The following is a 27,663-nucleotide window of genomic DNA, read 5'->3' on the forward strand; positions in this document are numbered from 1 at the left end:
TGTACAGAGTAACAAATTTAGAGCTAAATATTTTCATACCATTTAACTGTAAAGTAAGGTAAATTCTTGAGCTGCGCATTGCATCAGCTGATGGGACCAATTACTCATGTTTGTGCTGATTGAAGTAAGTAAATTAATTTAAGGGTGCGCTCGAACTGTCCGTCGCCCGCTAATGCAAGGGTTTAGGATCTCCGCCATTGTCAGCTTAGTTCTTAACCGATTTAAAATATATTTATGTTAATTTATTCATTTCTTGTATCTGTAGGTTTGTAGGTTTTTAATTTTTTGATAATAATAGAATTTTAAGTGGGAAGTAACTGGTAAATACTTCTAAATAAGCCTTTTTATAAAGCATTTTACACATACAAATAAATTTTTTGAAGAAAATTAAAAAAAGTATAGTCATAAATTTGAGTCTAAGGAGTAAGGACGGTCTTCAGATGAAAAATATTTTAAAATTTAAGTGAGTAATTTAAGAGGACTTCGTCTGCAAGCGCTTCTCGCGACGCTGTTAGAGCGCACCCTTAAGGGACGCGCGCCTTCAAATTTTGGTTTATATGTATTCCAAACTGCATACACAACCCTGAAGGCACCCAAAAATTCCATAAATGCACTTCGCCTAGCGTAAACATCTTATAAAATAAATAGTGGGAAATCGTGGAAGAGAACATTATCTCCAAGCGTCACATTGGTGCATCTTCAGAACGCCAACGTCGGGTGGATTGGTGGATATGGAATGGGAGCGGGGAGGAAATAGGTTATCTCTAGTTAAAATGCAAAACGCTTATCAAACTTTCAAATTTTAGGATATATATATGTTAAGACTTCAATAATTCCACAATTTGCAATAAGCGGAGTAGGTATTGTAGTCATTAAATTGATAAAACACCATTAAAGTGAAAAATATACAGCAGATACCTTTTATAAAAGTTTAGCTCCGCAGTGCATGTATTGAAAATATCCGTCCTTTGTATGTCCAAAGATATATTTTACCACTCGTTAGTACCATCAATTGTTTAACCAAGCAGACCAAGCGAAGTTCATAACCCCAAGTTTAAGAAAACCAAATACTTTAAAATACGAAATGTTGACTTGGGGTTGTGAGAGCTTGTATTAAAATATCTTGGTGTTATGTTCACTTGGACTTATATTTACGTGGGCTTAGAAGTACTTTGAAATAAATTTACTTGGGGGTATGGGATGATCCCAGTAAACCTAGGGTTTTCATGGCAACAGATCCATTTTTAGATCCATTAAGCGCCTAAAAGTGTGTATCAATAAATCTAAAAAGTTGCACAATTTACACAAATACACGCACACTATACCTAGCGTGAACATTTTCAGAGGTAAGCAGGAAAGAAAGATGATCAAACTTTCTTTAGTCAAAATGCAAAATATACTTTTCTTATAACACTTTTAAAGATAGGACTTCTTAACCCCAATAACGGAACCCTTATTCCAACAGAATCTCATTTAAAAAATTGACGTTTTAAAACCTCCGAAGCTTAAAAAGAAAAAAAATAATTGAGTTGTGTATATATTCGTGATTAGCCGGCACCGAGTCCATCTTCATCCGCAGCATTGACTATTCAGTTCTCGCAATAAATTTTTACCATTCTTTTTGTCTTGAGAAAAATATTTACCTACATTTACTGCCAAGAATGGACGTATTTAGATAATTTTTGTGAACCATTGATAATATATAATCAGATTTTCAGATGTGCTTAGATAGGTCAACAAAATGGATCTGCATGTAAGACATGTGCCATCCCAGCTACAAAACCCGACTAACGAATACTTGAAATAATTTTTGTCATGATTTTGGAATATAAAATGTAGCGAATTTCTCTTATAGGGAATAAGCTATTACCGCAAGTCTCATGGTAAGACCTAGACTCAGGACTGATTTACTTTTTTTCTCAGAGAACAAAAACACCATCTGTTCACATTCATATACTGTGTTTGTGTGTCCGTTAGTAAGATTACTCAAGCAAAAATGGTCCGATTTTAATGAAATTTAGCAATGTTGTAAACCTACGTTTATGCGAACGAGTTCGCAAAGCAGCATGGTTGGACTATGGGAACGGGGGTTTTAAGGGGTAAAAAAAGGGTTTTCCCATTTTTGACCCTAAAAACATAACATTTTGCAATTTCTTTCTAAACCATTGTGTAGAGTTTAAAAACAAATAATTTAGTATATTGAAGATTTGCTGTGTTCCTGATCGTAAAAGAGAAAATTAAATCAAATGTAATTTAAAACTATGATGTTATTCTTGTGGAGAATAAGTAAACTGATGTAGTTTGCTTCTTTATGAATACTTTTTGATAAAACTAAACGTATAAAACAAATTCAAACGTATTAAACAAATACGTAGTTTTCGTTGTTAATAGTCTATTTACATTTCTTTTTGTTGTTTAATTTGTCTATTTATTTAGTTTTTCGTGCAACATGCCTGTATAGCTGTTACGTCCTGTAAATCTTTATATATTTAATCATAAAAACAATATTGTATATCTTTCACATTAACTTCACAATTTCAAATCAACACTCATGTAAAATGGCGTTTGCCGTTCATGTAATAAATAAATAAATTAATTAATGAAAATTAAGATTAAACAATGGAAAATTTATTCAGTTTAAACTATACTATTAATATTTAACTTTAAACACACTTTATTACTTTCCCTGTAGCAGTAAATCTATGTACATATTAAACTAAAGTTATTTAAATAGGCCTAGAGAATAAATATAAGATTTTAATGGTGATAGTAAATATCCAATTAAGCAATTGAAAATTTGCTCAGTCTACAGGTTTGCTTCGGCGGGGGTATTTTCGTAATACATTTTGATGGATTAAGAGTAGAGGAAGACGCTGAACTTCTGAGGATGAGTTTACAATTTTGATAACAGCTGTTTATCTAAGATACAATTCGGCCCATGTCCTCTCATAATTGTGTAGACATGAGCGTCTTGGCATCTTCATTGGTTGAGTCCCCCAGCACATTTGGATAGATAAGACTTTAGACATATTTGCTTAACGATCAATAATTGTGTTATATCTTAAGACTGCGGGGGAAGACGCAGAATGGTAGAGGAGGAGTTAACAATTTTGATAACAACTTAATCTATGATGACACTCGGGTCAAGTTCTCCCATTCGTAGAAATGATAAGCGTCTCGGCATCTTCATTGGTTTATGGTTTATGTACTTAACCAATGAGAATGAGAATGAGAATGAGAATGAGAATGAGAATTTTATTTGGTCTTTTAAACATGCAGTTACATGCAATCAGACAAGTCATATAATAATCATCTGGCAACAATCAGTTAGGCTAACAGTCCCAGTTAGTAAACTGGGTTGACTTAGCTTAAATCACACCATGCACAAAAACAGGCAAATATAATAAATAAATAAATAGTTAAATAATGGCAACTACAATAGTGAATAAATTGAATCAATGAAATTCATAGATTACTATACATACTTGTTTAGAAAAATGAAATTTTTCAATATGATAAATCTCTTAACTTGTGAAATTTATATCAGATATCTACCCTTTCTCTTGAATAGACGTATGTATTTTATCAATATGGTTGACTTACGCATTTTTCATAATTCATTTCAACCGGACGTACGAACTATTTATCGAGTAAAATGGTATTTAAATTCATTCCGTGTCTGCCTCCGTGCCTCGACCATAGTAGGCCTACTCTAAATATTAAAAACAAAATTGTGTATGTATAATGTGTATTTATTTATTTGTTTGTAATTGAAGAATCTTATTTTGATGAATCATTCACATAAAGATCACTTGACAATGCCTGAATGAATAGGCGAAACATGTTGTGAGTCTGAACTTGTTGAACTGTTGACGTAAGGTACCTTTAATAGTCTAACCATGTGGCAATATACAGAGTTCTGAAAACTAAATCTAAAAAATATATATATATCGAACCTTCTATTGTTAAAAGAGATTTTTACGAATGGAAAAAACACAATTTTAGGATGATAAATCTATGAAGGTATGTCTATACTCTGGTTATACATCTCGGGTCCAAAGCATATATTTTTCAGCATGAAGATAAACTGTAGATGTATTGTTGCAGTTTCGATTGCTGGGTGACAGCAAGCTTAAGCCATATAACATTATTTATTTATTTATTTATACACAATTAATGAGGGTAGTTGTTATTATGAGCGCCATCTGTTTACACCTATATCTTTTTTACTATTTACCGGCTTATGAGTTTGGAATAGGCTGTGGCCTGTTATAGTTGGGGGCCTGGGGAGGCTTGGATGAGGGGACCTTTTTTACAAATATATCTGAAATAATAAATATCACTGTATACTGTTTAAAATCATTTTATGTTTCAACTTATTTCAAACAGGGTACCATGATATTTACCAAAAAGTGAACAGACTGTAGAATAGGGTCAGTTTAGAAGTTCAACACCATGGGACCTCATTGTTCAGAATTTAAAATGTTAATACTTTGGAAATGAGCTATTTTTATTTGACTGTTGTACTATACATAGTTGTAACGAGAACTGCCAAAATAGCTTCTGGTTTCGACTACAGCTCTATCTACTGCGGTAACTTGAATTATTTAACTAAGTTGACGTAAGCTATTTCATCGAGTTCATGACTCTTTGCAACTTGAAGCACAAACGAATTCTTATGAACAAAATCTGTTCTGTATATTTTCGTTGGGGGTGGAAGTGATCTTTGCCAAACGACAATGAGCATAAACACTAATTTACTTCGAATCGTTGTGGTATTTACATAATATTAGTTGGAACTTACGTATTATACCGACCACATATAATAATTATAACCTAATCTAGGCTAGGAATATTTTGTTGTTTAAACTAATAAAAATCACATTTCGAAGTTGATTCATCGGTGTAATCGGTATAATACGTAAGTACTGATTAGTTTAGTGTTATAACTACTTTTAGTTAATTTTCGTTTGCTGTTTAACATAGTGGTTTTAAAATTTTCAATATGTTAAATCTTAAACTTATGATACATGTAGGCTAACTTGTATTAATATAAGAGTTACAGTAAGACAAAACCTTCTTATCAGAAAATACCTTTATCCTATAAGGAATTGATCACCTCACTGAAATTGAATTGACATAATGGTGTGCGCCTTCATTGTTCAGATGGGTGGGATCGTTGGAGTAAACTCTGTCCCATATCTTAAGAGTCTTCATCCGTGGTAGATTGTATTTTAGATCCATAAGAACAATGTTGAATTTGACAGAACATACCATCATTTGAAGGAGCACGCAAGTGTTATTTATAAAGATATAGTTCTGAAAATTTTTAATTTGGCTTATTTATTTATTTATTTTTACGTCAAAAACCATTTTTACAATCGTTTTACATTGTGATACATGCGACAATATGCTTATTACATGCTGATAACAGTACAGATACATCAGTGATACATGCAAAGATTAAAATGAAAAGATGAAAAACATGTTCAATGAAATTACATGCAGTTGTAATAACAATTGAAGAGTGAAAGTTGAATTAACTAGGTATTCATAATAATTAAGTAATATGCTCAGCGAATAATGCTTATAACATTACTACTACTAGGGAGTACTAGGGAATGAGGAAATGACATTTCAAATATTTTCTTTTGTCTTTTCTTAGTAAATGATTTAATTAAAGGCTAAATTAATGATCATTAACTTATTACAATAAGTAAAGGTGAGACAGACAAGTGAGAGTATTGAAGTATGTAAGTTAGAATAGGTAGAGGAAAAATAACAAAGCTAAAATCCTCACTCCTTCGAGGACCACTAAAAGCTCATCGCACACTACAGCGAAACGCGCCGCGCCGCGCCGAACCGCCCTATGGAAACTTCCGTTGTGAGGTCGCACACACTGGCCGCCGTCACCGCCGTTCCTCACCGGCAGTGGGCCAGTGCATGTAGTTCTGCGCAGTCGTGTGATTCGTTTATGTGTTGTCAAGTGTAACTTTTTGGTTATTTTTCAAGATGAGCAGCTCTGAGGATGAAGATATGTTTTTATTTTGCCTACTGGAATCAGAAGAGGAGAAGAAGAGGCAAAAAACGACGTGGGTCCATCCCATAAACGAGAAGATGGAAACATATGGGGAATTTCCCCACCTTTTCTCCAATTTAATGAAAGACAAACGAAAATGTTTCCAATATTTCATAATGCCCCCCGAAAAGTTTATGAACTACTTAACATGCTCAGACCTTGAAAAACAAGACACAACTACTGGACCGAGGTAGTACGAAGACACGCGAAGGTGGCCGCGGTCAGAAATCAGTTCCGTTGCCTATCGCACACTACAGCGCGCCGCGCCGCCTTCAGCAGAACAATTCCACGCGACTTCTCCCGAGAGTTCTGGCAACGGAATTATTCCGAGGCAGACACGGCTGCGCGGCGCGGCGCGCTCAAGTGTGCGCACTCTCATTGAATCCCATGCAAACTATTCGGCCGGAATTATTTCACGGCGGTTCGGCGCGGCGCGGGGCGGCGCGTCTGGCTGTAGTGTGCGATGAGCTTAAACCTTTTATCACCTAAATCATTATTTTATCACAACAGGTTTTTTTTAGAAATTCTATTAGAAAGTTAAATTGCTCTTATGGGTCTAAAATCCAATATGGCTACAACTGATGTAGACTCTTAAGGCGCCCAAGAAAGTCCATAAATGTACTTTACCTATTGTGGAGAATTCTAGTAGTGTGCGCCTTCATTGTTCAGATAGTTGAGAACGTTGGAAGTGAACAATTTGAGTCCCATCCCTTAAGACGCTTAAGAAAAAACCCACAAATTAATGTGCTTCACCTATAGTGTGCAATTCTAGTGGTGCGCGCCTTCAATGTTCAGAGAGATATAAACATCTGAAGGAAGTGAACGATTTGCGTCCCACCCCTTAAGGCACTCTAGAAAACCCACAAATGTACTTCACCTATAGTGGTCAATTCTAGTGGTGCGCGCCTTCAATGTTCAGAGAGATGTGAACGTCTGAAGGAAGTGAACGATTTGAGTAACACCCCTTAAGGCACTCCAGAAAACCCACAAATGTACTTCAACTACAGTGGTCAATTCTAGTGGTGCGCGCCTTCAATGTTCAGAGAGATGTGAACGTCTGAAGGAAGTGAACGATTTGAGTCCCATCCCTTAAGGCACTCTAAAAGACCCATAAATGTACATCACATATTGTGGACATTTCCAGTGGTATACTCCTTCATAGTTCAGATAGATGTGCACGTTGAAAATGAACAATTTGTGCCCCATCCCTTAAGACACTTAAGAAAAAACCCACAAATTAATGTACTTCACCTATAGTGTGCAATTCTAGTGGTGCGCGCCTTCAATGTTCAGAGAGATATAAACATCAGAAGGAAGTGAACGATTTGCGTCCCACCCCTTAAGGCACTCTAGAAAACCCACAAATGTACTTCACCTATAGTGGTCAATTCTAGTGGTGCGCGCCTTCAATGTTCAGAGAGATGTGAACGTCTGAAGGAAGTGAACGATTTGAGTCCCACCCCTTAAGGCACTCTAGAAAACCCACAAATGTACTTCACCTACAGTGGTCAATTCTAGTGGTGCGCGCCTTCAATGTTCAGAGAGATGTGAACGTCTGAAGGAAGTGAACGATTTGCGTCCCATCCCTTAAGGCGCTCAAGAAAACCCACAAATGTACTTCACCTATTGTGGACAGTTCTAGTTTTGCGCGCCTTCTTTGTTCAGATAGTTGTGAACGTTGGAAATGAACAATTTGCGTCCCATCCCTTAAGGCGCTCAAGAAAACCCACAAATGTACTTCACCTATAGTGGGCAATTCTAGTGGTGCGCGCCTTCAATGTTCAGAGTGTTGTGAACGTTGGAAATGAACAATTTTCGTCCCATCCCTTAAGGTACTCAAGAAAAACCCCACAAATTAATGTACTTCGCCTATTGTGGGCAATTCTAGTGGTGCGCGCCTTCAATGTTCAGAGAGATGTGAACATCTGAAGGAATAGAACAATTTTCGTCCCATCCCTTAAGGTACTCAAGAAAAACCCCACAAATTAATGTACTTCGCCTATTGTGTGCAATTCTAGTGGTGCGCGCCTTCAATGTTCAGAGATATGTGAACGTTGGAAGAAATATGGGTGTGAACATTAAAGTGAACAATTTGCGTCCCATCCCTTAAGGCACTCTAGAAAACCCACCAATGTACTTCACCTATAGTGGGCAATTCTAGTAGTGTGAGCCTTCATTGTTCAGATGGGTACTGAACAATTTGCGTCCCATCCCTTAAGGCGCTCAAGAAAACCCACAAATGTACTTCACCTATTGTGGACAGTTCTAGTTTTGCGCGCCTTCTTTGTTCAGATAGTTGTGAACGTTGGAAATGAACAATTTGCGTCCCATCCCTTAAGGCAGTCAAGAAAACCCACAAATGTACTTCACCTATAGTGGGCAATTCTAGTAGTGTGAGCCTTCATTGTTCAAATAGGTACTGAACAATTTTCGTCCCATCCCTTAAGGTACTCAAGAAAAACCCCACAAATTAATGTACTTCGCCTATTGTGGGCAATTCTAGTGGTGCGCGCCTTCAATGTTCAGAGAGATGTGAACGTCCGAAGGAAGTGAACGATTTGCGTCCCACCCCTTAAGGCACTCTAGAAAACCCACAAATGTACTTCATCTATAGTGGGCAACTCTAGTGGTACGTGCCTTCATTGTTCAGATAGTTGTGATTGTTGGAAATGAACAATTTGCGTCCCATCCCTTAAGGCACTCAAAAACCCCCACAAATGTACTTCACCTATAGTGGGCAATTTTAGTGGTGCGCGCCTTCAATGTTCAGAGATATGTGAACGTTGGAAATGAACAATTTTCGTCCCATCCCTTAAGGTACTCAAGAAAAACCCCACAAATTAATGTACTTCGCCTATTGTGTGCAATTCTAGTGGTGCGCGCCTTCAATGTTCAGAGATATGTGAACGTTGGAAGAAATACGGGTGTGAACATTAAAGTGAACAATTTGTGTCCCATCCCTTAAGGTGTTCAAGAAAACCCCACAAATTAATGTACTTCGCCTATTGTGGGCAATTCTAGTGGTGCGCGCCTTCATTGTTCAGATGGGTATTGAACAATTTTCGTCCCACCACTAAAGGCGTTTAAGAAAACCCACAAATGTACTTCACGTAAAGTGGGCAATTCTAGTGGTGCGCGCCTTCGATGTTCAGATAGTTGTGAATGTTGGAAGTGAACAATTTCGTCCCACCACTTAAGGCGCTCAAGAATGCTCACAAATTTATGTACTTAACCTTTTGTGGACATAACCATCAGCAGACATCCAACTTTATTACGTAAATACCTCTTCTTGAAGTAAAATTTGCATAGGAGTGCTGCACGATGATGAAATTATTTGAATTATAACAACAGTAAGACCTCATGTAAAATCAGTCAAGCGGTGTTACAGTGATCTATTGAATAAAGCAGGATGCGTTCACCCATCAAAATGTCGACCAACCCGACGTTCCTTGGCATTTCAATCATCGGTTTCAATATTTGCAATCCTTGCATGATCGGGCAGCCATATTGGATTTTAAAAAAGCCGATTAATCTACTTCCAATAAGAAGAACTAATTAAAAATAAAATTGTAATTAACTTAAATAACAAATGTCCCTAACTTAACCCTACCTAACCTAACCTAAAACATAGTCCACCCTTAGGTTAGGTTAGGTTAGGTTTGGTTTGGTTTGGTTTGGTTCGGTTCGGTTTGGTTATGTGACTGTAGTCACTATTTTCAAATTATTTTTCTGGGATCACATTATGAAGCAACCCCTTTTTTGCATGGGAGGAAAATCCCACCCCTCTCATGTCTCGAAAATCTGGAAAGAATTAATAAATCACGCCTCGCCTCGAACTAAAAGTATTTGTCGTAAATAGTTGTTTCCAAAAAGCAGTTATTTGACTGGCTACCTTTTCAAAGGCTAATCAGGATTAATGTACTAATAATGATTTTACTTAAAAACGGGAGGAGTTGGTCCACGTCCAGCACGTTGTGTAAATTTAAACACAAGAAAGGTTGGAAAATTAAAAAAAAAATAGTAAAATTTCAGTATCATCGTTGTAATGAATTTTAAAAACTTTAAAAACTGTAAAAGTACATTCTCGTCCAACCTAAAAATTTGTAATTTGTAGTCTTGTTTTAGGATAAACTGGATATAACTATACATTACCAGGTTTTGTAACGGTATACGGTACATTATTCATACAAAAAGTTTCACTTTATAAAATTATATAGCTTGTCTGTCGAATTCGTGTTGTATTTTCTCATGTAAGTGGTGGGGATTTGGTGGATGGTTTGTTAATATAAGTCAAAACTGGTTTATCAGTCTGGGAAAAGCATAAAAATTCTTAAAAATTGAGAGACCAAGAGGAGATTTTTGCTTTTAAGACGTGGTGGCTTTTGAAGCAAGACAAATTTGTAGTATTCTGAATATGTACATGACTTGATGGCGATTTTACCAAATATATATATTTTTTTAGGTATAACTTTCAAAAACCCTCACCACTGGGGACGCCATTTATCAGACCATCATATTAGCCATAGTAATTATCCAGGTCAAGTGGATGACCAGAGTAACGGACTTTCGCCACGTGCAGCGCGCCACTACGAGTCCAGGGGTGGGTTCTAGTATCTGGGTGGTCTCCCTGTCTACAGAAGGGATCCTATTTCTTCTGAGGGTCTCGCCATCACTTTTCAAAAGGAAATAAGGTTTCTTCAATCCGTAGCCCAACCAATTAGAGCTCTGTTCACATGACTCCTCCCCCAACACATCACAGCTGCGTAAATATTCTTATTACAGTACACAAGTGCTATTTTGACATGGTAATGGAATCCCTGAGTACTGACGACGTCGCTGTGACGTAGAAATAAGCCTCTATTTGTTTCGTGGTCAGATCCCTTGGTACTCGGTAGTTCGCATGATCTGAACCACAGAAGCGTTTAAAGTAAAAAAAGTGGCATATCCATGTTGCCTTTCCCTGGCGCAACCCCTTTCTAAACCAATCTTTTCCCCTTTCCTTCGGACAGAAAGGTGTTAACATTCTCCGCAGGGGGTCGATCGAGCATTCTGACATCCACCAGTACGGGCTGCTTGATGTGACTGCCGTTTCCTTGTGTTATGGCCTAGTCACAAGCAGAGACAACCAGTCATATCATAGTCACTACCAATGCGTCGATGGTAGACTCCCTGAGAGTAGCAGAATTCTCAGGCACTTCCCGTGATATTGACTAGGTAAAATTATCAACGTCCAGCTTGTTTGCATTCCATCGGCTTAGACCAGATCCTGACAGAGGGGCGCTTCTGATGGCTGTTCATAAAGTGCATTTAAAACGACATGCTTATGATCACTTGCCGAGAAGTCTTCGATGATAGTTAAAGAACCACGAAATAATTAGTTGTAACGTAACGAAATCGTCGGGGACCAAAAACAAAAGGGTCTGAATAAATGTGGGATCCTGACACGGTAGTGCTCACTGGAGAGATCTTCATATCTTTCACACTTGAACCACGCACAAAAATAGAGGTAGGCACATAAACCGTGAACAAGGTAGTGAGATCACCCTCGGGAATACTCTTAACGATATCCGGGTAATGCGGACACATCATTAAGGCGGACAATTGCGGACACTAGGGGCTACTGCCACTAGAAATGTCAAATACTCGGATTTCGATAACTTAGGGTAAAACGGATTTTTCAGAAATACCAGGGTTATTCAGCTACACGTTACCCGCAAGTAACATATATATATATATTGGTATATGAATTTACTTAATTTGTTAAGTAGCCTATGTTAATTTACTTGTTGTAATTTACACTCGTTAGTTACCCTTTTACCACTGAAAGGGCATTGAAATGGTATTATTGTGTACATTTGATTTTAGTTGACATAATACATATTACTTGTGAAATTAGTATATAAAATATACAGACACGAAATAATATTTCGTCACAATTCCTCAGTGCGGTTGCGACCGATTTTGTTAGTTTATAGCTTGTTATTACCTAATGTTGATATTTCATAGTTAATATTCTTGAAAGTTCTTACAGTACAGTTTCAGCTCTATATCCGTTTTTAATGTTATGTTTCGGTGAGCTTCATCCATTGTCAAATACATTATTCCAGGAATATACATTAATTTCGCTGGGAAAGAAGTAAATAAATTTTTTCTATGGGTTGAATATGTAAAATGTTTTGTACATCTTTTGGTAAGTTCTGCAATTTTCAAGAAAATATTTCAATTAATTGTTTTACTTTGTTATACTTATGTTTAATGTATTATGTTATCTTTGTTTTACCATTGTATTAAATAGGTAATAGGTATATTAAAGTAAATCGCCACTTTATATTCAATTTGCATTACATCGCATAAAACAGAAACGCGTAGTGTGTCAACAGCCTTAAACGAAAATTCCGTTTGGCTATTTTCTGAGCTCATGAAAAATCTCTCCATCTTACCAGAGAGACATAGCAGTAACTGACACTGAAGCATTCAGGATTCGAATCGACATGTGGAACCCCCACCACTGGGGATGCCATTTATTAGACAATCAATTAGCCTTGGTGACTAACCAGTCAAGAGGATGACAGAGCAACGGACTTTCACCACGTGCAGCGCGCCTCTACGAGTCCAGGGGCGGGTTCAAGTGTCTGCTTGGTCTCCCTGTCTACATAAGGGAGCCTATTTCTTCTGAGGGTCTCGCCATTACATTTCAAAAGTAAATAAGGTTTCTCCAATCCGAAGCCCAACCAATAGGAGCTCTGTTCACACGACCCCTCCAAAACATCACAGCTGTGTAATCCATCATTCCTTCTTTATATTACACCAAATAAGTGCTATTTTGACCGGGTAGCGGAATCCGCGAGTACTGATGACGTCGCAGGTTAAGCCCAGATTTTTTCGCGGCCAGATGTTTTGACACTAGACCGTTCGCGGATTCTGGACCGCAGAAGCGGATAAGCTAAAATGACATATCCACGTTTGCCTCTCCCTGGCACAACCCCTTTCCAAACCAACCTTTCTCCATTCCCTTCGGACTGACAGGTGTAATTCATCCTCGCATGGGGTCAATCGAGATTACCTTCTTGAAGAGAATACCTACCAGAAATCGCATCTGGTCAACGAGATCTTCTATTTTCAGGAAAAGGACATATGGTCCCCACTCTTGTATGCAAAATAGAGGAATGCCCACTTCCCGTTCGTAAATGAAATGGGGCTGCTGCGGATGAGATGGAATCATGACACTGACAATCCTATCAATGAGGGTGAGGTACCATCCATTGCGAAAGATTGGCTTCAAGTTGAGTAGAGATCGCTCGGTGTAGAGCATGCCTTGTATCCCTGTTGGCTCTTGAAATCCGTGAATCTTCCAGCCCTCTTAGCGAGACGTCTGCATTTCAAACAAGATTTACGGCGGTCCGGGATTTCTAAAATCCATCCATGGGATGCTTTACAGGGCGGTAATTTCCTTGGGCTTCTTATGACAAGGCCTGGTCACAAGCAGAGACAATCGTCATATACACAACCAATGTGTCGATGGTAGACTCAACGGGTGTAACAGAATTCTCAAACACTTCCTGTGAGATAAGGTAAACTTCTTGACGTCCTCGGCCTGGTCCAGATCCTGACACTGCCGCTTGATGGCTGTGCTCATCAATTAATGTATATTCAAAATGGCGAGCTAATAATCACTTGCCGTGAAGTCTTCGATGACTCCTCAGTTAAAGAAAGCACCTCTCATTCCGAGACGGTGGAAAGTTCACGTTTTCATAACTAATTCTCATAACTAAATCTTAAACAACCGTTTGTTTGGGTCAGGTTTTGTAACATCACGATTTTTAGTATCCACGTACAAGTCCCAGGCTTGGCTTGAGTAATCTGTGCCCTTATCTGACAGAGGTGCATTGATTTGTCCAGCAAAAGCATAGTCCTGTCGTCAGTTTTCCCAGTTCAATGACTTCTTCGTTCTAGATACATCTGATTGACTTTACGGTGGTTTTCTTTTCCTCTCCACCTTGGCGTTAGTGTTGAGCACCCTTACGACTTCAGGAAAGGAGAGCCGCCCTAAGAAGTAAAGTCGATTTTTCTTTGAGAGTTGGTTTGATTGACACAGAGGACTTCCAACTTACCTCCTTTATTAGTCCAAAACAGCCACCTTATGAGTTTTTATAGTCCTTAATCCTTTCACCAGGACGTTGTGCCGCTGGGAGTAGGACAAGCTCTACAGTTTGAAGGTACTTAGGGGTACTTAGGTGTGCTTAGGGGTGGGGATTGTTTTCAGTAGAACGCATTGTCTACAATATCTACAATATTTAGCCCTCCATTTAGCGACATCTTAAAGATCTTATTGGACAGTTCGGAGCCACCTGATAGCCATCTTCTAGCATGGTTTCTCCGATTTTCATAAAATCCGAGGGAAAAGCTTGATATACATTAATGGACTATAGCCTGGCGCATCAGGCTTTCGTCTCAAAAACTCGATAGACACTGTTTTTTGCCTTCGAAGGTCGTCCTTCGACTAGAGTGTGGCATGGACCTTCAAGTTTCTCTTTGAACTTTAATGTGGCCCATTTTCTTGACCAGGAAGACTCCTCATCAGCATTTTGAACCGCTGCTGAAGCAGCTGCAGTTCAAGAGCTAGCCGCATTTGGTCTGATCGGCTAAGGAGTTGTCGGTAGCTCCAGTACAGCCTCTATCCTGCCACTCTATTCGACGATGGGCTGTAGGACAGAGGGTCCCCAGATAATCTATACAAGGATTAATCGTTGAATATTCGATTAAAGGTGGTCAGAGGGTCCCAGGTCTACCACTCATTATCGAGGGCCCCTCTGACCGCTCCTGCTACAGGGTTAACGTTTAAGTTTCAAAATACTCTTAGAAAGAAATAATTTTGCGTTTCAGTTACAATCTTATGCAGTATTACTTTGTAACTAAAAAAATTCAACATATAACGCATTTTATCTTATACATCTCCATCTCGAAAAGCTGTTTAACCAATAAGTTGTTTAGTATTTTAACTCGATAACTTTTATGTAATATTCACATAGTGAATAGTGAAAAGCAACCTAACTTATTACAGATTATTTTAGAGAACCGGTAACCCCTTTCTTATGTCATATCATACACACTTTGTGTGATAATATTTAAATATATTACCCGCAGTGTAACTGTGAGCTAGTTTAAATTTATTTGCTCTCAAAGCTTTTCACTGTTTGACTTTTTGCTCTTTTGATGTTCATAACATATTAGGTATTGGTGTAAGTGGGTTTTTATTTACGTCTCATCCATGATTATAATGGATCTAATTTCATTTATATTTTATTTGTTTGTGCAATTTATATTTTTTACTAACCGTACAAAAATAAATATCCTTGGATAATCTTCTTCTTCAAATCTTCTTTGGAGACTTTAGGCGGTCTAAAATTCACAGTTACATGGTAGGTACTTCTTAATTCTTCAGAGAATGTTGCTTATTTGAAATACTATTAAAGTACTTATTTACTACTAAAACGAATGTTAAGCTACCTAGATACTTGACACTGGTAAGATTTAGGACTTATAAAATGATAAAGAAGTATAACGCAAATAATTTATCAATGAAAATATAATTAACACGAAACTTTGAAAATAAATAGTCCAATAATAAGCTTTAATAAGTCTATTTACAGATACTTTTTTTTTGCAAAATTTGATTATTAATACCATCTAGAAAATAGTTTAGAAAGAAATTTTTTAACATTTTTTAGTGAATTAAAAAAATTGTGAAACTAATTTTGTACCACACGAAGCTTAATAACACTACGTTCCCATACTGTGATCATACTGGTTATATAAATTGTCTCCCTTTTCTTAGATGTCAAAATGCATTATTTGTGAATGTTTCTAAAGCATAGCAATCACTGAATTAACTAGAACGATCGTAAGATCGTAAGTAAATAAATAACTTTTTAAAATGAAGATCCATGTTGACTGTCTTATTTGGTTTCATTAATAAGGTGAAATTTAAAAAAAAACGTTACTGAAACATACCTTGATAGTAAGCTTTTTGACATTCAACACATGAAAGTTATATAACTCATTCATGGGTTCTATGAATGAATTACTGACACAATAACCATACGCCAGCTATTCATATGCACATTCCTTTGGACCCTCCCCAAAGTAATAATTAAGTAAGTAATACCTTCCTAACTTGCTTTTTACGATTTAATTAGGTATATTTATTTTCATTTGAATATTTTGATTCATATATAAAAATAAATAATCTTTCGCTGTACCAAAGACTAGTCAAACCGACCAAAGACTACAACATTTTAATGTCATCACAGCCAGCCCTTTTATATTGAGAAGTAGTTTTTATACCATGTAATTGCCATTAAATCTATGCATTTAATATTTAAATGCGTTTACAGCAAGACCTTTAATTTTGTAATGCCAATACAGCTAGACAGTCAATATTTAAATTTTATACAGGCAGTCTTTATGATGAATATTTAAATGTAATTACAGTTATAATATTGGAATGGCATTACAATATCCTTTAATATTTAAAAGGCGTATATCCAGTGCATGTATACTTTTTGTGTTTAATTACATATAGTTATGTATAGTTATAGTTATATTTAATTGTCATTACATATAGTCCTTTAGATTCCTAAACATCAGAGATATCAGTTTAAAATTTGAATGACATTAGGCCTAGTAGTTTATTATTTAATTTCCACATTATCTAGCCCTTTAATAATTAAATTGTATGACTTAAGCCCTTTAAAAACACGTTTGCTACCGATCGCCACATATTTGCGATACTGCTGTCATTGCCATGCCCCGAGGTATACATTTTAATATTACACATAGACCGGGTGTCACTTGGTTAACAGTACACACAGACCATGGGCCAATGCAGCTAAGTAAACAACAGTATGTCAACTATCATACGTCACTATTCATCATATCCACAGACCAAGTATCGCACATATGCGACAGACATCCCTGTAGATCACTGCAGAGAATTCAGGGCCTTTGACTGTTGCGAATATTTAAGCTTTTTAGTTACATTGGGACACCGACGCAAATATGTGACTTCAGTCTATTTTAATGTGACCAACCGTCGCATAAAATAAGTGACGGCAGTCTATGGGTATTAACCGTCCGTCGCATATGTGCATCACATCCAAATTAATGAAAGGTTTAGTACTATTTCTGTAGCGAACGTGTTAATTGTCGAATTTTATGACCTCTACAACATTAATATTTAAATACCATACATTATTTGAATGTCACTGAAGCAAGCCCTTCAATATTGACGATGAACAGGACTTCCATTTTGCTCTTAGCACGATAGAAGGCTCGACAGATATATAAGTTTGTATAGCTATGCTGAAAAACTCTAAAGGAAATGTCATGGGAGGAGGGTTTTGTTGGGGACTGCACGTGTCTAGCCTATTCCATTGGGCCTAGCTCAACCTTCGAGACACAATATAATTAGGCCTTAGTCAATTAGGAAGGGACGACAGGCAACGATTGTTGCCAGGCAATAGCGAGAACCATGTGAAGTTGGCCGTGTCGAAAATGGGACCTTGAAGATGTCTTCACAGTAAATATCTATAGTTAAAAATGATAGTTATATTTAAGTTCTTGGTAGTTACATAAATGTTTGTTTTAATAATGTTGGTAGAAACCCTACCAAATAGGTTGATAGCCATATGATATCAAGAGCAGCAATTTTAAAACGTTAAGTTAGCTTAGACATAACAGTGATCCACAAAGTAATTTCAAAATGTTGAATACATGTAAGTTCTTAGTAGTTCAATACATATTTCTGTTAAAAGCGGAAAAAATATTAAAAACAATTACAAACATTTAAGCTGTACCTTCACTGTAGCCCAGTGATATTTGTACATAAGTGTAATTTTAAACAAACTTGTAGCCCTGTGTTAGCTCCCGATTGAGTTTTTGAAACTCTGATTAATTATTGGTCCTATAATAGTTCCCCAGTGTTCTGTTAATTATTTTAACATAAAATGAAACTGGCAACTATAACACAGGCTTTGTGGGGGTAGTTTGATTGGAGCTGAGAGAAGAAAATTCAGGGGTTGGGAAGTATAGATTCCCAATGATACCCTAGATTCATTATATAGAATAAATAGATTAATAATTAATTTAATAGATTCATCATGTTCTCCTCTTATTCTGTTACGTTAAGACAAGTTAGGTCGAGTTTTCTTAATCCTCATTGAAGTTCTCCTCATCTAACTCTAGAGAAATCATCGCAATGTCCAGAGTGCCCCGGATATCCCAATAAAAGTGTAAATATCATTTTGTACGACATTTAATACTCATTCATTTAGTATTGGTAACGTTTAGCTCCGACAAACGGTTCTCGAGATTTTAGCCAAAAACAAAATAATATGAACTGTTTTCGCTAATTTCCACTACAGCTCACCTCATATTTATGGGGACTTTTGGTATAACCCCGAGGTACCTAGAAATACGTGTGCGAAGTTTCAAAACTTTCGGATTTTTTTGTAGGTTGGTCATTCATTTATATATTTTGACTTGACTATACACACTAAACGCGGTACAACTGCATAATATGCAGAAAGGCAAATAAAAACCTAGCAACGTGAATGAGATGCACGAGATACTCCTGCATTGTCCCTAAAACCCTGTACTACCAACTATAGTGCGTTCAAACAGTCGTGGCACCTGAGGGATTAGGAGGCCCCAAGGGTTTCCATGGGGTCTCCTAATCCCTCAGGTGCCACGGCTGTTTGAACGGAGTATAGTAAGAGTTCACCTGGAATACTACAGTGTTGTGGGGTCACCTCACCTGCGGTTTGGAAAGGCTTCAATGAATCCCACTCTCACTCCATTCGTTGGGTTGGCATTTGTAGTGTCTTCGATTACCGGAATGTAATGGCTCTGCTGATAATGATCTGTGGCTTCAAACATTAGGCATTATACAACACACACTTAGTGTTTCTGCATCAAATGGCGAATCAGGAGATCGATTGTCTACCACTTCTGGGAAAGAAGAAATTTCACGTTCCGGTAACAACGAGATACAGAGGCACTTTCACGAGGGGTTTATTATTCTAGTACCTATGATGCTATAATCATATTTAAGGAATAAACTCGAAGGTTAGGTTAGGTTTGCCCAAATCAACGTCTTGAAAGAAGTATTGGAATTTTGAATTCACAAGTCATGTGAAAATTTTTGAATTTTTTTATTAATATTGTATTGTTTTGTTATAAATGTCATTAGATAATGTGCTAAAATTATTTATCTTCAACGTTCATTATAAATTTAACCTTGTGGTTTCTTCTTGGCGGTTATCTTTTAGCGAATTTCCTTACAGAAGAAAATTTCCTACAGAAGTAGCTATTGCAGTTAGTAGGTCTCATGATAAGACTTGAGCCCGGGACCGATTTACTTTTTTATTTTGTTGTCCCCAGAGGCCAAAAACACTATTCGTTCAATTTTGATAAAATTGGTTTGATTTCGTGAACCAGCATGATCGGACGATGGAAACTGGGTTTAACGGGGAGTTTTATGGGTAATTCTTTTTCAATTTTTACCATAAAAACACAAAATTTCATAATTCTTTCCTAGACCATTAGCAAGAGTTTAAAAAGACAAATAATTAAGTATGTTTAAGTGTTTTTACGGTTATTGGTTAAGGAGAAAATTCAAAAAATTGTAAATTTAAAATTCCCATGTTATTCTTAGGGAGAATATAGTAAATTGTTGTAGTTTGCTTGTTTATGGATACATTTTGATCAAACTTGGGAAATCTATTCATTTTATAATAAGCTACTTATATTTTACTAAGAACACACTTTATTAGCCTGCCTGTAGCAGCAAACCTAGGTACTCGTTGGCCTAATGATATTAAAATATATTTATTTGTATATAGATTCAGGCAAACGGAAATTCGCTTAGTCTGGAGGTTTGCTGTGGCGAGGGTATTTTGCTAAACATCTTATTCCAATTGTTTTAGTCTAGTCCAAGAACATGGAACATTTGAATGATTATTATTAATCGTGCAATGGGTTTCCGGTCAATAATATTGCCTAAATAACCATCCGTTTGAATTAACTTCTGTGGTGCGGATCCCGAAATTTGCCAGAGAGTCACTTATAAAATAGCCGTATCAGTTTATTTTATACTCTAGCCGGGTCTATCGTCATACACATGTCCACATTAGTGTAGCTAACTTTAGAAGTACTTTCCCAGAAATCAAAAGAGGATGATTCAGTAGGTGAAAAAGAAACCTTCTCTAACCTATTTTGTTTGGTGAAGCTATACGTTTAGGATAGGCTTGGTTTAGGTTGCAATACTTCATCTATGATGTTACTTTGAAAGATTAGGTTAGGTTTGCTTCGTTTTCTTTTGCTGGCATTAGTTCTAACGACAAGGACCGCTACGTCCAAAAACGATTCTGAAACCTATTGCTTATACAAGGTTAGGTTAGGTTAGCTAGAGTTAGCTGCCTCTTGGAGTAACTGTCATGATGGGCCCGCGATCCTCACTAGCAAAACTGCCACTTATAAGATAATATAAGTTTTTCTTCAGTCTACACTGTAGTTTAAAACCACAGCAACGATAGCGTCGGCCTATTGATTTAACCGAAACTGAGAGAAGATGACTCAGGGTGAGAGAGAAGACTTGTCAGTATCACATGTTTTGTAAGATTGTGCTAAAGGTTAGGTTAGGTTAGGTTATCTTGAATCAAAATTTTGCTGAGAAACTTGTGATGGGCCTTCGATCCTCAGAAGCTGCCACTTGATTGACTATATCAGCTATGTCTCCGTTGTTATTCAGGGTAGTCCATACCTAAAGGCCAATTCAGTAGCTCTGGCCTGTTGCTGACAATTGGTCCGTAAGAGAGAGAAGAAATTAAAGGGCTTTGAAATAAAGGTTGTGTTCCTTGTTATTTTAAGTTGCGTTAGGAGGATAGATTCGCTCATATTGGATTATGTACGGAGGATCCCGCGACGGGCCCTCGCTCACCCTCGTCTATGTGATGACCGCACCAGCTCCTCTAGACGGGTCGGTTGTATTACACCTTTGGCAACGGTATCGAGTTATGACTGGTGTTTAGGGACTTATTGGTCAAAAACTGAGATAATATAAATCAGGGAGTAAGGAAAAAAGCCACAAAAGGTCGAAGGTTAGGTTAGGTTTGCGCGAATAAGCTTTCGTTAAAAGAAATTATGATGAGGAAGCGTATGTTACTCAATAGAAAATCCATCACTTTTTGGCCATATGTTTTCCAAAATGTTGAATATCCTCCTTAAGCCTCCCTTTACTGTTATGTTGTTTTGAAAATAAGGTTAGGTTTTCCCAAATTAGCTTCGTCTTGGAAAAACTGTTGCGATGGGACCCACGATTCTCTATTGAAATTAACGACTATTACAACAACACGATTTTGACACAGCTAAGTGCCTTAAATTTAAATTCAAGTAAGACGTGCTGCTGTAAAAGGAGGCAAGATGGCCATACTGAAATAAGAAGCCTCATTATTTAAGTAAAAATGTTCTATAATGAGAAATTCAAAACTGTTATTTTAAAGTGTCTCCACTTCGTTTATAATATTGATTGTTGTATTCGCTTCCTACTTTGGGAACTAGCATTCCTAATAAATTCATCTAATCCAATGCTAACTCTCATAGATAGGTGCATCACTAAACGAGCTCTTATGTTTTACCTATCAAACAATATAAACTTTACACTAAAATGATCCAAACTAATAAAATCAAATTTCAAGTATTTACTTAAATCGTCCCTACTACAGTACAGAAAAAATCAAAACACTTCAAGATTCTAAGAATGAGAATATTTATTTTTCTTTTGAGTTTTGACAAAGTTCATTTGGAATCGTCAGTTAAGTAAGGCACAAACTCTATAAATTCAAATTCAATCATCATGCTTCTACAAAAACTCAAAAATCAAAAGTTAGACAATTAATAAGTACATAAATTGATGATAATAAATAATACCTGTATGATCATAACTAAAAACTAAATGATGCAAGGTCTAAGTGTGTGGATCCACATTACGCAAGAACCACCCAATCGAAGGGGAGGAGGGCCCTGCGCAATGAAAAGTCAATACTACCCTTCTCGCAACCAACAGGGAGAATTTTTCCCCTACTAGATCCACCCCAGCTTATTTTAATCCTATCGTTGTGATCTGGTTCTATGTGACCCCAATTCTTATAGCCAATAGGAGAATTAATCCCCTACTAGATCCACCCCTATCGTTATAAACGCTATTACAGTAGTGATATCATAATGTGACTCAAATAAAACCCTTATCATCACAATATTCGTTAGATCTGTGAATAGGCGCGAATTAAATTATGCCTAATTTCCATACTGTTTATGATATTGGAAAACCAGCTATCGATTTTTACAAGAAATATGACTTGCTTTTGTATTTTCACAATCATTTATGTGCCACAAACAATTGTTTTTGTTGAAATAGTATCATTATCTTTGTATGAAATAGAAACTTTCCTCACGAATAAGCTAAGCTTGAATTTCTGAAATGTGAACTTTCTGTACAATAACTGCATTTTAAAACTTGTAAAAATATTTCTCCTGCGAAAACTCTAAGAAATGCGAGTAATTTGACTTATTGATTACTTTCGTATGAACGAAAGGAATCGTAACATAATAAGCTTCCTCAAGAGATAATAGCTTAGAGAACTACAATTGTTAACAATTCAAAGAACTCTTAAAACTTCCCCGTTTACAAAACCTCATAAAAATACAAATCCACGCAGACAGACTTTTTCATTTTATACTTGTATTTAAAACTGTCTACTTATTTTACAAATTAAATCCAAATATTACGTGAAATCGGCAATTTGGGTAAAATCGTTAAGATCCAGGTCTCATGAAGAATATAGGCACCAAACTTGGACGGTTTACTAGATCCTAAATGGGCTAGGTGACGATGTGTTTGAAGCTCGAACACTGCAAATTTTAAGATTCTTTAAAAACCCAAATTCGCGTTTCTAGACTGGCCGACTTGGCCTCACAGCCCGTAATAGTTTTAAGGGATCACTGGGCATCATCATCCTGGTTCTTTCGCTTGTTCTCGGGATTTTTTTTTTAAACATGCGCCCACCAGCTGAAAAACTATTTTTCAGGCACACCACGCTAAAAGAGGTCTGTGGTGACGGGTAAAGTGAGATTTTGATATTTTAATAATGATGAAGTGTGTTTAATAACTTTGTTTATTGAAACATTTTGACACAATCATGGCCAAATTTCTGTATTAAAATATTATTTGTATTTCTTTATAATAAGCCTAATACGCCTTAGAATTAAGAATGTATTTTCTTTTACAGGGTCGTCTGTGAAGTGATGCTGATCTCCTGCAGGAATTCATTGACTTTATAAACCAAAATGTCGTTGGCAACAGCTTGTGCTACCTGCAAACGTCCCTTTTCTTCAGCAAAAAGTGAATCTGAGCCCAATGTTCAACCTGAAAAACAGAACAGTGATGGCAAAAAACAGACATCGATTTTAAAGTATTTTGTACAGGTCAAGAAAAAAGTCAAGAAACAAGTCAAGAAACAAGAAACTCCTTTCAGGATGATTTCCTTGAGGGGCAACAAACAGGCCTTTGAAAAATTGGCTTGCATATTTAGTCCTGATAAAAAAATAAGTAGTATTACAAAAGGTCCGTCCCAGTCGCCACAGAAAAAAGGTAAGAGAAAACCCTCAATTAATGAAACGTCGATGAGTAGTAGTATTACAAAAGGTCCGTCCCAGTCGCCACAGAAAAAAGATAAGAGAAAACCCTCAATTAATGAAACGTCGATGAAAAGATGTTATGTCAAAATTTACAGACTGCCTCCAGCCTTGACAAAACTATTGCTTTCAAAGATGAATGTTCACAAAGATGACGAGCTTGCATTGGGAATTGTTTCTGGCCAAGAACCTTTTCATGGGTTTTCTTCGTCTTGTAAGTACTCGTCACTTACTCGCTATCAGAGGCTTCAGACGATTATTGATGCTGCCTGCAAAAGGAAGGCTTAATGTTTTAAACACTTAAGTTAAAATGAGTTGTATGTTTATTAATACCAACTATCATTTGTTGGTTTATTTGCAAGAAACGTAAATTAAATTGGTTGTATTTAATTTTTGCCATAGCTAAATCCAAACTGTGTTACTAACTTTTTATTCTGTTGAGTAAGCAACTTAAGGAAAAAAATTATTTCATGATTTCCTAATAAAAAAAGGTCTACCAAACAAATCTTGTATACAAATGTATAAGTTTTTAGTTGAACATGTTTAACAATATGGTAAAGCTATAATAATTTTATTATATTGTAACAGATTTATGGTTTTTCATTCATGTTGTGTTGTTATTAAACTTTTTTTTCTTTTTTTTTTTGTAGCTTGGAAATAGTTTATAACACTACACCTTGATTTTTTACCTTTTTATGAATAACATTTTTGAAAAATTATTTTAATATTATAACAAAGTTGAAAAAAAAATTAAATCAGATTTATGGTTAAGTAAATAAACAAATTGATTGTTTTAATTTTTAGAATTAATTTTCATAATTAAGTAACTTTTCTATAAAAATGTATCGTCTTTTTACCTTACATTGAATACGAACGTTTTGTTTGGTGATCGATAGTAAATATTGTGAAATGTACTAAAGATTATTGAGAACTATTTTTACAATAATCCAACAGTCAACGCATTTTCGATTACAACTTTTAATCAATTACAAAAATAATAATATGGGATATAAAAACTCGATGTTATTTTAGATAAAGCTATAATTATAAATTGTTTGTAAACAGATAAACGAAATTTCATTGTGTTCAACGGAATGGATTTAGTTGAAACTTTTCATCTGTAACTAATACATAGATGAGAAGATTCTTACCTACTTAGAATATTGAAAAACTAAAAGTCATTAGGCTATATAAAACTAATTTTTTAGAGAAACAAATAAATTTTATTCGAAAACCCATATCAAGACTCATAGTAAAAAAATTTACAAGTTTGCCTCACTGATTAAAATGAATCGACTGTTTTTATGTATATAGCTAATATTAATAACATCACGTTTTTAAAACAAATTAAAATAAAGAAATAAGGGAATAATTTTAAACTGGTTTACAATTTTAATATAAAATAAATCATAAATATTTTAATGTTCAGTAATATCTATTTTATTTGTTTATCAATCTAAAATAGGGATTGATTGTAAACGTTTGTTTGATAACACCTCAATCATGTAATATTAAGTTATTATAAGTTTCTCATTATGTTCTGCATAAAACTCGTTTTAGTTTTTTCGTCCTAATTTAAACTGCCCTTTGTTCAACTGGCATCTTCAATATTTTTGAATTATAAACAATAGGCCAACAAAGTGATTTTTACTACAATATTTGTATGTGTATTCGTTTACTTTTTCTATAAATGTGTGAGAAAGTTCCATCAACAAGATGTTTATCTTTGAAATATTTCATTTGTGTTTGGTGTGATTATTACTATTATTTGGTATTTGTAAATTAATTACTAAGGCTCTTTCGTGTATATGACATTGTGGAAATGATAAATGTGATATATTGCTGTTTCAAATAAAATATAATTATATTTACAGTTTTAATACAAAGTAATATTTTCCTCTTCCTACTCCTTCACACATTTTTTTGCAAAAACGAATAATTCAGATCACTAAATTTACAAAATAAGTCATATGAGATGACTTAATTTTATTAAAAGAATTCTTTCATCTGGTTTATCCTATGTTTCTAAAACAGTAGTAAAATATATGCATACGGAAAGTAAATAAAAGAAACGTCTTACAACACTTAAAACATATAATTACGTTTATACTGTTACTCACAAGACGGTAAATATACATAAAAGATGGTAAGTGGTGATCGATTTCGATTGGACACTCCAATAATCATCAGATGTGAATAACAGTATAAGCGTAAATATGTTTTAAGTGTTATAAGACGTTTCTTTTATTTACTTTCCGTAAATTTAATAACACCCATTTAATAACACTAACAATGCTGATCAAGAAGCCATTTAATATATTTATGTTTTGCCCTCAATAACTGATACTTTGTCTTCAAATAATAGGTTGTTTAGTTAAAACAGTATTGTAAGGAATTCCGAAATGCTAGGGCTAATTAAAACCATTAAAACATGACTACAACAATACATAAATAGTGTATTTGTTATAAAAAAATCAAGCCCAATAAGGGTAAGTTCGATAACGACTGGTTCAAGAGGTTTATGTTGCGAAGTTTTTAATTTATTTTCATACAATTAAATCAAACCATTATCTCACCATTATCAACCATTATCAAACCATTCTAGAATAATTATATCAAACATATAGCAGGGTGTCCCGTAAATGAATAGCCAAGGAAATGCTTTCATGGGTCAACAATTATCATAAAGAGGAACTCAAAGAAAGGACCCCCCCCCAAATCGCTTCGTTAAAAGGGTATCCACCATTTTGTATATTTCACATAAACCTTTTTTATCTTAGGATTTGATTTTTTTTTATCAAGAAAACATGTGTTTACCACATTTGTCACTTCTACCTTAACCTACATTCAAAGTTTCATAAAAATCGGTTTGAACAATCCAAAGATGAAAAGGTTTATGTAAAAATACAATAAGGTGGATATCCAGTTAACGAAGCGATTTTGGGGAAAATATCATTGACTTCCTCTGTATGTTGACCCTTTGAAGCATTTCCCGGAGTTTGGCTGTTTACTTAGGGGACACCATGTATACCTGGTTTGTCCGGAATGAAGTCTTTAAGGGCTACATATGTCTCCCGTCCTACACACAACAAATTATCAGAATTAGGTTAGTAATAAGCACAGTTAGGTAAAGACGTTTTTAGTGATTGATTCTTGGTATGTTTTCTACAATGTACTTAATTTCTGCAGTGCAGCTTCTTTCATACTTGACATTATTATTATTAGCTCTATGACAGGACAGTAAAATAAACATCTTATCATAAACATATACCCCAAAATGAACCCACAGCACACTATACACACACATACATACATCAACAAACTAAAATGACACAACAATGAAAGAAGAAGACAACGATTCGTCTTTGCTGGTGGTGTGGCAACAGGACTGAATATGAGCTGGTCCGATATAAATGATATCGATGATCCCCTGGGAGTACAATTCCGGTAACCCTTTACCTACTATGTTCTTACTTAATACATACTGAAAAATGTAGTAAATATTTGATAGTTTGTAATATTTATTTGAATAATATGCACTCTGTGGTTAAAATAATTGAATTTTCTCAATTCTATCGTCTATTCCAAAGGCTGTCACGGTGGGGTAGCGGATTTTTATCCCCCAGGACTGACGTCACAACATCAGTTCGATGGATTAAAGGTGGAATTAAACGTATATTTTACGGTTGTGAATTTAATCAGAACACATCAAGTTATAAAAACCTAGAGTGTACGAGCCGGAATTTTACCCCCGGACTTTTACCCCCTTCAAACAACAACATGCATTTAAAGTTGCAGTTTTTTAGTTACATTTATTTCATCACTTTGGGTCA

This window comes from Macrosteles quadrilineatus, unplaced genomic scaffold, assembly GCF_028750875.1.
Source record: "Macrosteles quadrilineatus isolate MER2022 unplaced genomic scaffold, UCM_ALF_1.0 Scaffold_7__1_contigs__length_78375512, whole genome shotgun sequence".
NCBI classification, from domain to species: domain Eukaryota; kingdom Metazoa; phylum Arthropoda; class Insecta; order Hemiptera; family Cicadellidae; genus Macrosteles; species Macrosteles quadrilineatus.